This window comes from Acanthochromis polyacanthus, chromosome 20 (genome assembly GCF_021347895.1).
Source record: "Acanthochromis polyacanthus isolate Apoly-LR-REF ecotype Palm Island chromosome 20, KAUST_Apoly_ChrSc, whole genome shotgun sequence".
In the NCBI taxonomy this organism is placed as follows: Eukaryota; Metazoa; Chordata; class Actinopteri; family Pomacentridae; genus Acanthochromis; species Acanthochromis polyacanthus.
The window spans coordinates 9,034,240-9,044,458 of record NC_067132.1 but is presented as its reverse complement, the minus strand read 5'-3'; the positions used below and the strand labels follow the sequence as shown (position 1 = coordinate 9,044,458).

Sequence of the window (10,219 nt, the reverse complement as noted above, 5' to 3'; positions counted from 1 at the left end):
TGAAGTACGAGTGGTAAAATCAGGATTATAGCCCCAAAATACACAATAAATTATAAAAACAGCATGCTCTTACTTTATTTAAAATTAAGTTACAGTAGGTGTTGTAGAAGGCAAGAAAGACAGAAAATGTCTCTTTAGGTACTCCTTTAAGTAGAGGCTTTGTGTAAGTATTGAAATCTATGATAACTATTAGTAAACTACACATTATTAAATTACTTAAGTACAATATTTAAATTCTACAACTGTAAATGTACTGCAATAGAATGCATGTTGGTGAGGCTTTAATTTATCCTTTAAACATGGATTTTATTTTGAAGGCTCCTACTGTGCTGTGCTACAGTGTCTCCACTTACCTCATCTGGTCTCCGCAGAGCAGCGGATCTCTGCGGCTCTGATTCCTCTGACCACACCGAGGGAAAGAGGTCGGCTCCGGCTCTGCTCGGATACTGTGTCCTCCTCCAGATATCGAACTGTTCTCACATTTGGTTTCGTTCACACGCACCAGAGACCTTTTCTCTGTGAAAGGAAGTTGAGGGGAATGAGCAGCAGGAGAAACCTGCCGTGACTTTTGGGAGGAGAGAGTGGCCCCGGTGCCAGCAGGGCAGATAGTTGGAGCGGCTCAGCAGAGGACAGCTAGCTTAGTGCTGCTGGAGGAACAGCCGAGGTAAGCAAGCTAACTACTCACTGCTGCTTATATGTTGGTTTTATCCTAAACTACATAAGTTTCACGGTGTTATTGCTACAATTTAACTCGAGTTTTTTCATGTATACTGTACTGAGACTGGTGTGTGCCGCCTACTCGTGTGTTCTGTTACATGAAAGCATTTTCTGCATATTAAAATGTATTTCAATTTATATGTCGTCTCAAAAGTCACATTAATCACTGATGTGTTGTTTAGATGGAGATGGAAGTTTCAAGCTTAAAATGGGGCGTATTTAAATGTTGTGTAGGTTCTGTTGTGAAGTGATTTTTAAATATATGGTGATAGAGACATACAGTTTAGTGTAGGAATATAGTATATTCTTATATTGTACATTTTCATGTAATATTATATAGAATAGAACTGTATAGTACTTCATAATGTAATGTAGTATTCTACTTTGTAGTACAGTGTAGTATAGTGAAGTAATATTTATATTGTTGTATTGTACATTAAAGTGTTGTAGGATTGTGTTGTATTGTACATTATAGTGTAATATTGTACAGTACTTCATAGTGTAGTGTAGTATAGTACTTTGTAGTGTAATATAGTACAGCACATTATGGTATAATATTGTGGTCTTTAGTATAATATTCTGACATATTATATTATAGTACAGTGCATTATAGTATCATATAGCATGGTATATAGTACAATGATGTTTACTATAGTATTGTATAGCACAGTGCAATATAGTATAGAATGGTACAGTGGAGTTTTATATAGTATAGTATAGTATAGTAAAATGTAGTATAGAACACTAAATGGAGTTTTGTATAATATAGTGTCATATAGCATTGTACAGTGAAGCTTTTTTCAGTCTAATATAATGTATTATTGTATCGTATTGTACAGTATAGTATAATATAGTACATTTTAGTTTAATATTGTGTGTTCTGTGTGTGAGTGTGCTGTAGGGTCAGTATCAAACCACTCTGGATATTGTGATCCTCAGTTCATCCTTTCATCACTGCTGGAGCAGAGCAACAGGCTGTGGCTGTACCCCTCTTTAATGCGATGGTCACAGGAAAGACCCTCAACAAGTGATCTCACATGATTTATGCTATTACTCAGGGGTCACTTCACATTAGACCGCTCAGGGGAAGAGTCACGTTATCAGTTTAGAGCTGATGAAAGCATGAGTCACAAGAGAAAAGCTTCTGTAGCAAACAGAAAACACAGCTATGGATGTGTTGTGTGTGATTTCAGGCTGACGACTGGATTCATAAAACAGATATCAGGTTACATTTGGTAGCTCTCTGGCAGAACTTGAAGAGTTTGCTTCCTGTTATTGCCCATGCAGGGCATGATCGACAGCCGGCACAGCTTCCATTGATTGGATGAAGCAGCGATCCTGTTACCCTCTCTACATCTGCAGGATGATGGAGGCCTTATAAATACAGCTGACCGCGCTGACTCCACGGTGCAGATTCAGAGCCGAGCAGCTCAGTTTAATCAAGGAAATGGAGGCAGGAAGAGAGGCAAGGACAAAGCGACCGAGAGGATGTTGAAAGGAGATATGGAAGGCGATGGGGGCGGAGGAAGAACAGTAGGGGGAGAAAGGCTAATTGGGAAGCAGGGTAAATGTAGGACAGTGGGGGAGTTAAAGGACGGTAGTGGAGCCAGTAGCCACCAGCTGAATGGATGTGACCCCAGGTCCCCGGGGAGCAGCTGCTGCCACAGGGGCCCGGCTCCCTCCTGATTTACGATGCCACTTACTCCACACATACAGCAGTGAGCCACACCCAGGCCTTTCTTCTGGACAAGTGACGTTCCTCATGAATGTGTGTGTTTGTTTCTTTGTCGGTGAGTGACGTACACCTTATGTGCGAACCTGTGGCCTTGAGACGGAAGTGATGAATGTGCACTCTGTGGTTTGTGTGTGTGTGTGTGGTTTTCTGTCCCTTTAGGGCAGAGGTGATGAATGTGTACAATTGCACTTTGTGACACATCCTTTATGCTGTAGGGGAAGAGCTCAGACTCAAAATGGTACAGATAATCGCCTTTTACAGCCGTTTACCTCCCCTACGTGCACACACGCTCTCACCCTACCCCGAGTTTGAAGGCAGGCCTACAAGTGATGATCCCCGAAGAGCAGTTATCTATGATTTGTTAGGCAGTGACCTAATTTCCTGACCAGCAGGCACGAACTTCAGTCCCTCTTGCATCTTGACGGTTTCTCAAAACACATGGTGATTTGAAGTCCAGCTGAAACAAGGCAGCAATTTTGTATTTTCTCTGCAAAATGATAACTTCCCTTGGTGCCTTTGTCCTTTATCATTCCTCTGGATATCATTTTTGGCACAGATTTGTCTATTTTTGCTGCTAAATTGTGGAGTGGGCCTTCCGCTTGGTTTTGGTTTGTGACCCCAAGAGCAGCGTTCAACCAGATCCTTTGCTTTTGCTCTTCCCTGGCTGCTCCTCTGGGCTTTTTGTGGGGGTGCCTCCTGTTTCTATAAACAGCCTCCGAAACACCAGTTAGGAATGGCGTGGTTAAAGCTGACCTCTGTTTGCCAGGGTCTGCTGAGAAAATGAAGCCAGACATGTCAGTAGTAAATAGTAGCAGACTTGTGCAGAGTGTGAGCTCTGCCATGCTGTGTTTATTATTGTGACAGTGAAAGTTTAACCGTGACACTCTGTGAGTTGGAAAAGAAAAGCTTATGTGCCTTTCATTCACAGCAGTGCTCAGTTCAAGGATATGAGAGGGTTTGTGTTATCACTGAACGCTGGATTCTTTTTACAATAACAGGGCAGCAATCAAATAAATAGACATTGTACTGGAGCGGAAAATCGGGGCGGTGTGTCATCCCTGAATACTTTGTACCAGCTGCTTGATAAGAGAGTGTAGGGAGGTGACAGGAAAAGGGTGGAGAGACATGGGTATGGCATGCAGCAAGGATCCCAAGCTGAACTTGAACTTGATTTTGCACTTACATGGTCAGTGTCTTAAACCCGTCTGCCCACAAGGCACGAGGAGATTTATGGTCTTGTTTGCTTTTCATTTGATCCGAGAATATCTGAATTTATATCAGAATTGTCTGCCTTGTCCAGACTTTTTCCTTTAGGCAGAGACTTTGTTTGCTATTATTTAGAGCATTTGAGAACTTTAACTTTGATGAAAAACCTCTGAGTTTTGGTACATGAATGAAGTTTCTTTGTCAAAAAATGAGTGTGTTTTTTTTTTTTACACGTTTTCTATTCGGAGCTTGGAATAGCTTCGCAATAGTGTCAAGCAATTTCTATGATAGTTTTTAAGCCCTACTGTAATCAAAAAACTTTACCTTGATATTTTCAACATGTAATTTTTGATGTAAAGTGTTGATGATGTGGTGTGAATCTTGTGAGTGTAACTATTGCTAACGGCAGATTGTCTTCTCAAGTAGTTCATTATTCATTGGGGCTATAAAATACCCCTTCCAAGTAAACTCTTCAGATGACTTTTTTTCGTCCCAAGACAGTGTCAAAGACCAAAAAGTTACATGATGCTGTCTCACAGTACAAAGACAACCAGCAAATACTCACTACTGAGAAGCTGAAGCTATGACACTGACTGAAATCAGTCAGGGTATTTAGGTGATTATTTTTTTGAGGACATATTTCATTTTGCCTTTGATATTTAAATAGTGCACTGTGATTTCTATTGTATCCAGACTGTCAAGTAAATTGTCAACTCTTGTCAACATTTATGAAATTGCTCTTGTTCAATCTTTGACATCAGAATTTGTCATTTACCAAGCATTGATCACTACCAATGTTTCTGCCTTTCGCTCTATAAAACATAAAACCAGTACAATATGAACTCTGTGCTCCTGGTTTGTGAATGTGGGCTGTTAGAAGGTGAAGTCTCAGGGGCATTACGTGAGTCACCAGCCAGCTTCCAGTTCAGAGACACAATCACATTTTAGCATTGTAGCTTCATACGTAACGGCTTCTTTAAGGTTACTCATTAGTGTTGGGAAATTCTTTTTTTCTTCCAGTCAGATTCAGCCAATGCAATCATAGGCATTAAATAGTAGACAACATCTGAGTAAACTTTAAGGTGGAAAAGCTTGAACACTACACAGATACTCCCACAGTGCAAACATCTCAGAAAATAAATGTAATACCTACATTTTTTCTTGTGAAGTTGCTAAAGAACCACTGTACAAGGCAAGTGGTTTAAGTTTGTTTCTCTACGTTTTTACAGGTTCTCACACCATCAGCTATAGAAAAATATTTGTAAAATTCTCTGCAACAGTGTTTGAGGAAGGAAAATGATACCACGCTTCAATAAAATGTAAGATAAACTATGTTTATAATGTACTCATTTATATTCAGTACCAGCTGTGCTGTTCAAGGGCATCAAGCTTCAAAGCTGTAGAGCAGGAAAAGTACAAGCCCTTTACCAAAAAATTGTTGTTGTGATGGAGCCGTACAGCAGAGCGCAAACTTGTCTAAGAACGTCATGTTCAGTGAGTTGCCCCTAAAAAAATGCTCTGAGAATTAAACATGACAGATATTTCTTTACTGTTCCCTTGAGGAAATACATGTAACTGTGGAGTGCTTACTGTTTGAGCTCTGTCTCTCTCTTGGCAGCGGAAATGGAGGCCCTCCAGTTAAAGTGTGAAGTCTGGGGCCTAATGAAAGACATCTGAGTGTCATTAATGTACCCATGTTCGAGCATTAGGGCTTCTGCAGAAAGACGATGGAGGTGTGCACAGCTGGCCTATTGCAAAGTTAAAATCAGATTAAGAACAAACCTGACATATCTACCAGCCTGGGAAGTGTTGCCGCAGTTTTCTCACAGTCTCTGTGACATGTTAGCTTCTGTTGGACAGCTTGTGTATTGTAGTTTGCTCTCTGTGTTCCTGTTTTCACATGAATGTGTGTTATGTGGCTTGTCTTCTCTGACTTCTCCCTCAGTACCGACATGAAGGCTGCATTTGGGGTTTTGAGTGAAATGTCTCAACAGCTATTAGATGAATGTCATGAAACTTTGTGCAGACAATCGCCTCTGCCTTGAGACAGATTTTAACCTTTGTATTTCAGTTTTGAAAAGTTGTATAGAGGACCTTAACCCACATGAGTCCTGATCATAACAACCAAACATTCATTCATGTTTCAGGACTTTGTCCCTTTAAATGCTAGTTTGCTAAAGTAGCATCATGGTTATTTTTTCTGAAAAACAAAAAAACAACAACAATAAAACAAACACAAAATATTAATGATTTCCTATGTAATAAGTGGAAAGTGGATTTTTTTAGTATCACTTTCTGTCAACTATTAGTGATTAGCAACAATGATTCTGTGTAATGTCAGAGTTTTAAAAAATCTTACTGAGGACTGTAATACTTTCGTGATCCCTTAACTTTTCATTTAACCCCACCATATTTTCAAGCAATACCCGATGTTGGATGTTGACACATACATGTCCTCCTGTCAATTTGTCAGGTACATTCTTGGCTAATTACATCTTCCCTTTGACTTTGTAGGCTGTTGTGCTGTCTATAGAATTCAATCAGTCTCATTTTACGTTGAATTTAAATGCGATCTGAACCCGTGGACTTGACCTGTTTTCAGCAGATCCAGTTTGTCCCCCAGTAGCAGCCTTTCTGTTGGAACTATTAGCTCTGCAGGAATACTGTTTATTCTCGTCTCCATCCCAACAGACTATTCATTAATCACTTCACAGCTGCACATATTAGTCAGAGACTGCAGACGGCTGCCATGTATCTGAATGATTCCTCTCACTCGTTTAGCAGCGCAGGTGCTGCGCTAATTTTTGTAAATTGTCCCAGTGAGCTATGATCAGTGTCTGCCATTTGTTAATTTCCAGTTAAGGCCCTTTGGCTGTGTCGCTTGCATTGTTTGAGGCAGTTTCCGGGCTTGTTTAGCTTTTCCCAGAGCTTAGATTACAGCGATGGCCTGGTTTACGTTCAGATCAGACACGCTTTATTCACAAAGACAATATGCTGCCGTTTTGGCAGCTCACAACTTTTTCAACTCTTTGTGTCACAGCAGTGTAGTCCCATCTCTCTTTTCTCTCTGCCATTCTTTAGGTTCTTTTTCCCACTGAGCACCAAATATGTCATCTTCATGGCTTCAAGGGGGAGATTTGGCTAATTTCCAGGCTTCTTGAAGCAGGCTTCCTGTGTGATCAAGTTGAGCTTCCTGTGTTTCAGCAAAGGAAGGGAAGACTCAGCAAAGACTGGGAGTTTGGGAAGGCTTACAGTACAACAGCTCCCGGCTCCACAGACTGAGCCCTGGGCTCACATTGTCACAGCCAGGGTACCCCCCTAGATTCCCAACATCGGCCTCCAGTTTTGCCTAGGGGTTGGTGATGAGAACTCGATGCTCCTGCCTTCTCTAGATCTACTTTTATAGGATCATTATAATCTTTAAAACAGATGGCCTACTAAACATGTCTGGTTTTACAGATGCTTGGGCAGAGCTAACCTTCCGTCAGGATACTGTCCCGTACTTAGACAGCTACAGCATTTGACCAAAAGTGACATGCAATGTAGCAATTTCACCACATACATAAACTAGACTAACTGTAAACTGTTTATGTCTCAGTGGGATTGAAGTAGTTTTGTGAACCAGTTTTGATTTTGTGACTCGTGATTTAGTCTCTCTTTTGGAGTGATTGCAGAGGACAGGTGGAGAGGACAAGTTAGAAATAACTTGTTAACACTGCAAAGTTATTTTCAACCCAGAGATGAAGCTATGAATAGTGATATGTACTTGGCCTTCTTCCAAGGGTTGTGGTTTTGCCTCAATTGTTTCTACTGAGCTGCTGTGGGTGGACAAGATGTTATGAGATGTGATCCCTGTTCGATGAGAATGTATTTTGGTTGCAGAGAAGAAGCCATCTCCGCTTAAGTGTTATAGATTTTGTGAGTGGAAAAGTTCAAAAGTCCTTCAGAGACAGTATCCCCCCCAGAAGTGTATCTTTAGCCTCTGTCATACACAAGGGGAATGTTGGCAGGCTTCAAGACAACATATGTGGCTAAGTGTTTTGTGTGAAAAGCAGAGCAGAAACCAGCAACAGGCTCTCTGCTGAAATACTGATAAAACTGGAATTTAAACTGTGGCTACTGCCCTCATTATTCTGTTAAACCCTCACATGTGCATAATTATGGGTCTCTAAGGAAATCATTTTGGAAAATACTTTGAAACGCCTGAAACACTTTGAATGCTATCCATCCTGGATAAGAAAACATGGAGACTACTTACACACGTGGACAAAATTGTTGGTACCCCTCAGTTAAAGAAGGAAAAACCCACAATTCTCACTGGAATCACTTGAAAGTCACAAAAGTAACAATAAATAAAAATTTATTGAAAATTAAATAATCAAAATCAGCCATCACTTTTGAATTGTTGATTAACATAATTATTTAAAAAAACAAGCTAATGAAATAGGGCTGGACAAAAATGATGGTACCCATAACTTAATATTTTGTTGCACAACCTTTTGAGGCAATCACTGCAATTAAACGATTTCTGTATTTGTCAATGAGCGTTCTGCAGCTGTCAACAGGTATTTTGGCCCACTCCTCATGAGCAAACAGCTCCAGTTGTCTCAGGTTTGATGGGTGTCTTCTCCAAATGGCATGTTTCAGCTCCTTCCACATATGTTCAATGGGATTCAGATCTGGGCTCATAGAAGGCCACTTTAGAATAGTCCAACGCTTTTCTCTCAGCCATTCTTGGGTGTTTTTGGCTGTGTGTTTTGGATCGTTGTCCTGTTGGAAGACCCATGACCTGCGACTGAGACCAAGCTTTCTGACACTAGGCAGCACATTTCTCTCCAGAATGCCTTGATAGTCTTCAGATTTCATTGTACCTTGCACACTTTCAAGACACCCTGTGTCAGATGCAGCAAAGCAGCCCCAAAACATTACTGAGCCTCCTCCATGTTTCACCGTAGGGACAGTGTTCTTTTCTTCGTATGCTTGGTTTTTGAGTCTATGAACATAGAGTTGATGTGCCTTACCAAAAAGCTCCAGTTTGGTCTCATCTGTCCAAAGGACATTCTCCCAGAAGCTTTGTGGCTTGTCAACATGCATTTTTGCAAATTCCAGTCTGGCTTTTTTATGAGTTTTTTTCAGCAGTGGTGTCCTCCTTGGTCGTCTCCCATGAAGTCCACTTTGGCTCAAACAACAACGAATGGTGCGATCTGACACTGATGTACCTTGGCCTTGGAGTTCACCTTTAATTTCTTTGGAGGTTGCTCTGGGCTCTTTGGATACAATTCGAACGATCCGTCTCTTCAATTTGTCATCAATTTTCCTCTTGCGGCCACGTCCAGGGAGGTTGGCTACTGTCCCGTGGGTCTTGAACTTCTGAATAATATGAGCCACTGTTGTCACAGGAACTTCAAGCTGTTTAGAGATGGTCTTATAGCCTTTACCTTTAAGATGTTTGTCTATCATTTTTTTTCGGATGTCCTGGGACAATTCTCTCCTTCGCTTTCTGTTGTCCATGTTCAGTGTGGTACACACCTTTTCACCAAACAGCAGGGTGACTACTTGTCTCCCTTTAAATAGGCAGACTGACTGATTATGAGTTTGGAAACACCTGTGATGTCAATTAAATGACACACCTGAGTTAATCATGTCACTCTGGTCAAATAGTTTTCAATCTTTTATAGAGGTACCATCATTTTTGTCCAGGCCTGTTTCATTAGTTTGTTTTTTTAAATAATTATGTTAATCAACAATTCAAAAGTAATGGCTGTTTTTGATTATTTAATTTTCAATAAATTTTTATTTATTGTTACTTTTGTGAGTTTCAAGTGATTTCAGTGAGAATTGTGGGTTTTTCCTTCTTTAACTGAGGGGTACCAACAATTTTGTCCACGTGTGTATATTATGATACAACTTAGTTTGAACATTTAACACTTCAGTAGCAATGATATGTCACAGTTTTAACCAGTGGCACAAAAAGCAGTAAAACATTTGGACTATACTTAAAATGAACAGATTGATATGTTCATTGGTTTTCAAGCCACAGTTTATGTTTCTGGTTAAGTGTAGAAAACGCATAAAAATGCATAAAATAATATCTTTCTGTCTGTTACTTTCAGCAAAGAAAATAATGTGTCATTGACTGTAATTCTTACTGCAACAGTTAAAGCACTCAAATGTCGCATTAGAAAGGACACAGAGCTGTTTACTCTCAGGTATAAAGTGAAACAGAAACAATATCAATAGGCATCGGAAGGTATAACAATTCGAGAAGTTTCTCACCAAACTAAATGTCACATTTGAAGTGATTTAGAACAGATACACTCCTACAAAACACACTGCTGAATTCAGAGGATGTGTCACTTCACTGTTAAACATTGGTCATGCTGGCAATTCCAATTGAATCACAATAGTCAGTGGACCAGTATTTTTCTTTTTTCGTCTGCAAGACTGCAAAGGTTCACTAGACTCTGCATGATAAGAATTTTGTCATTTCCCCAAGTCTGGAAAAGCTCATGTGGAACAATCTGCAGACAGCCGCATGCAGCCAAAGATTTTTGTCCGTGC

At 40.3% G+C, this 10,219-nt stretch overlaps 1 protein-coding gene across 2 annotated transcripts in view; it reads left to right on the top strand.

The window, feature by feature from the left end:
• Nucleotides 1-359: 359 nt before the first annotated feature.
• itgb1a (integrin, beta 1a) overlaps nt 360-10,219 on the top strand; it is a 32,511-nt gene continuing 22,651 nt past the window's right edge. The window contains exon 1 of one of the 2 annotated variants that reach the window (XM_051940410.1): nt 360-664. The gene's annotated coding sequence lies outside the window, so the exon portion shown is untranslated. The remainder of the gene's footprint in view (nt 665-10,219) is intronic. The other variant, XM_051940409.1, reaches the window with a different exon arrangement.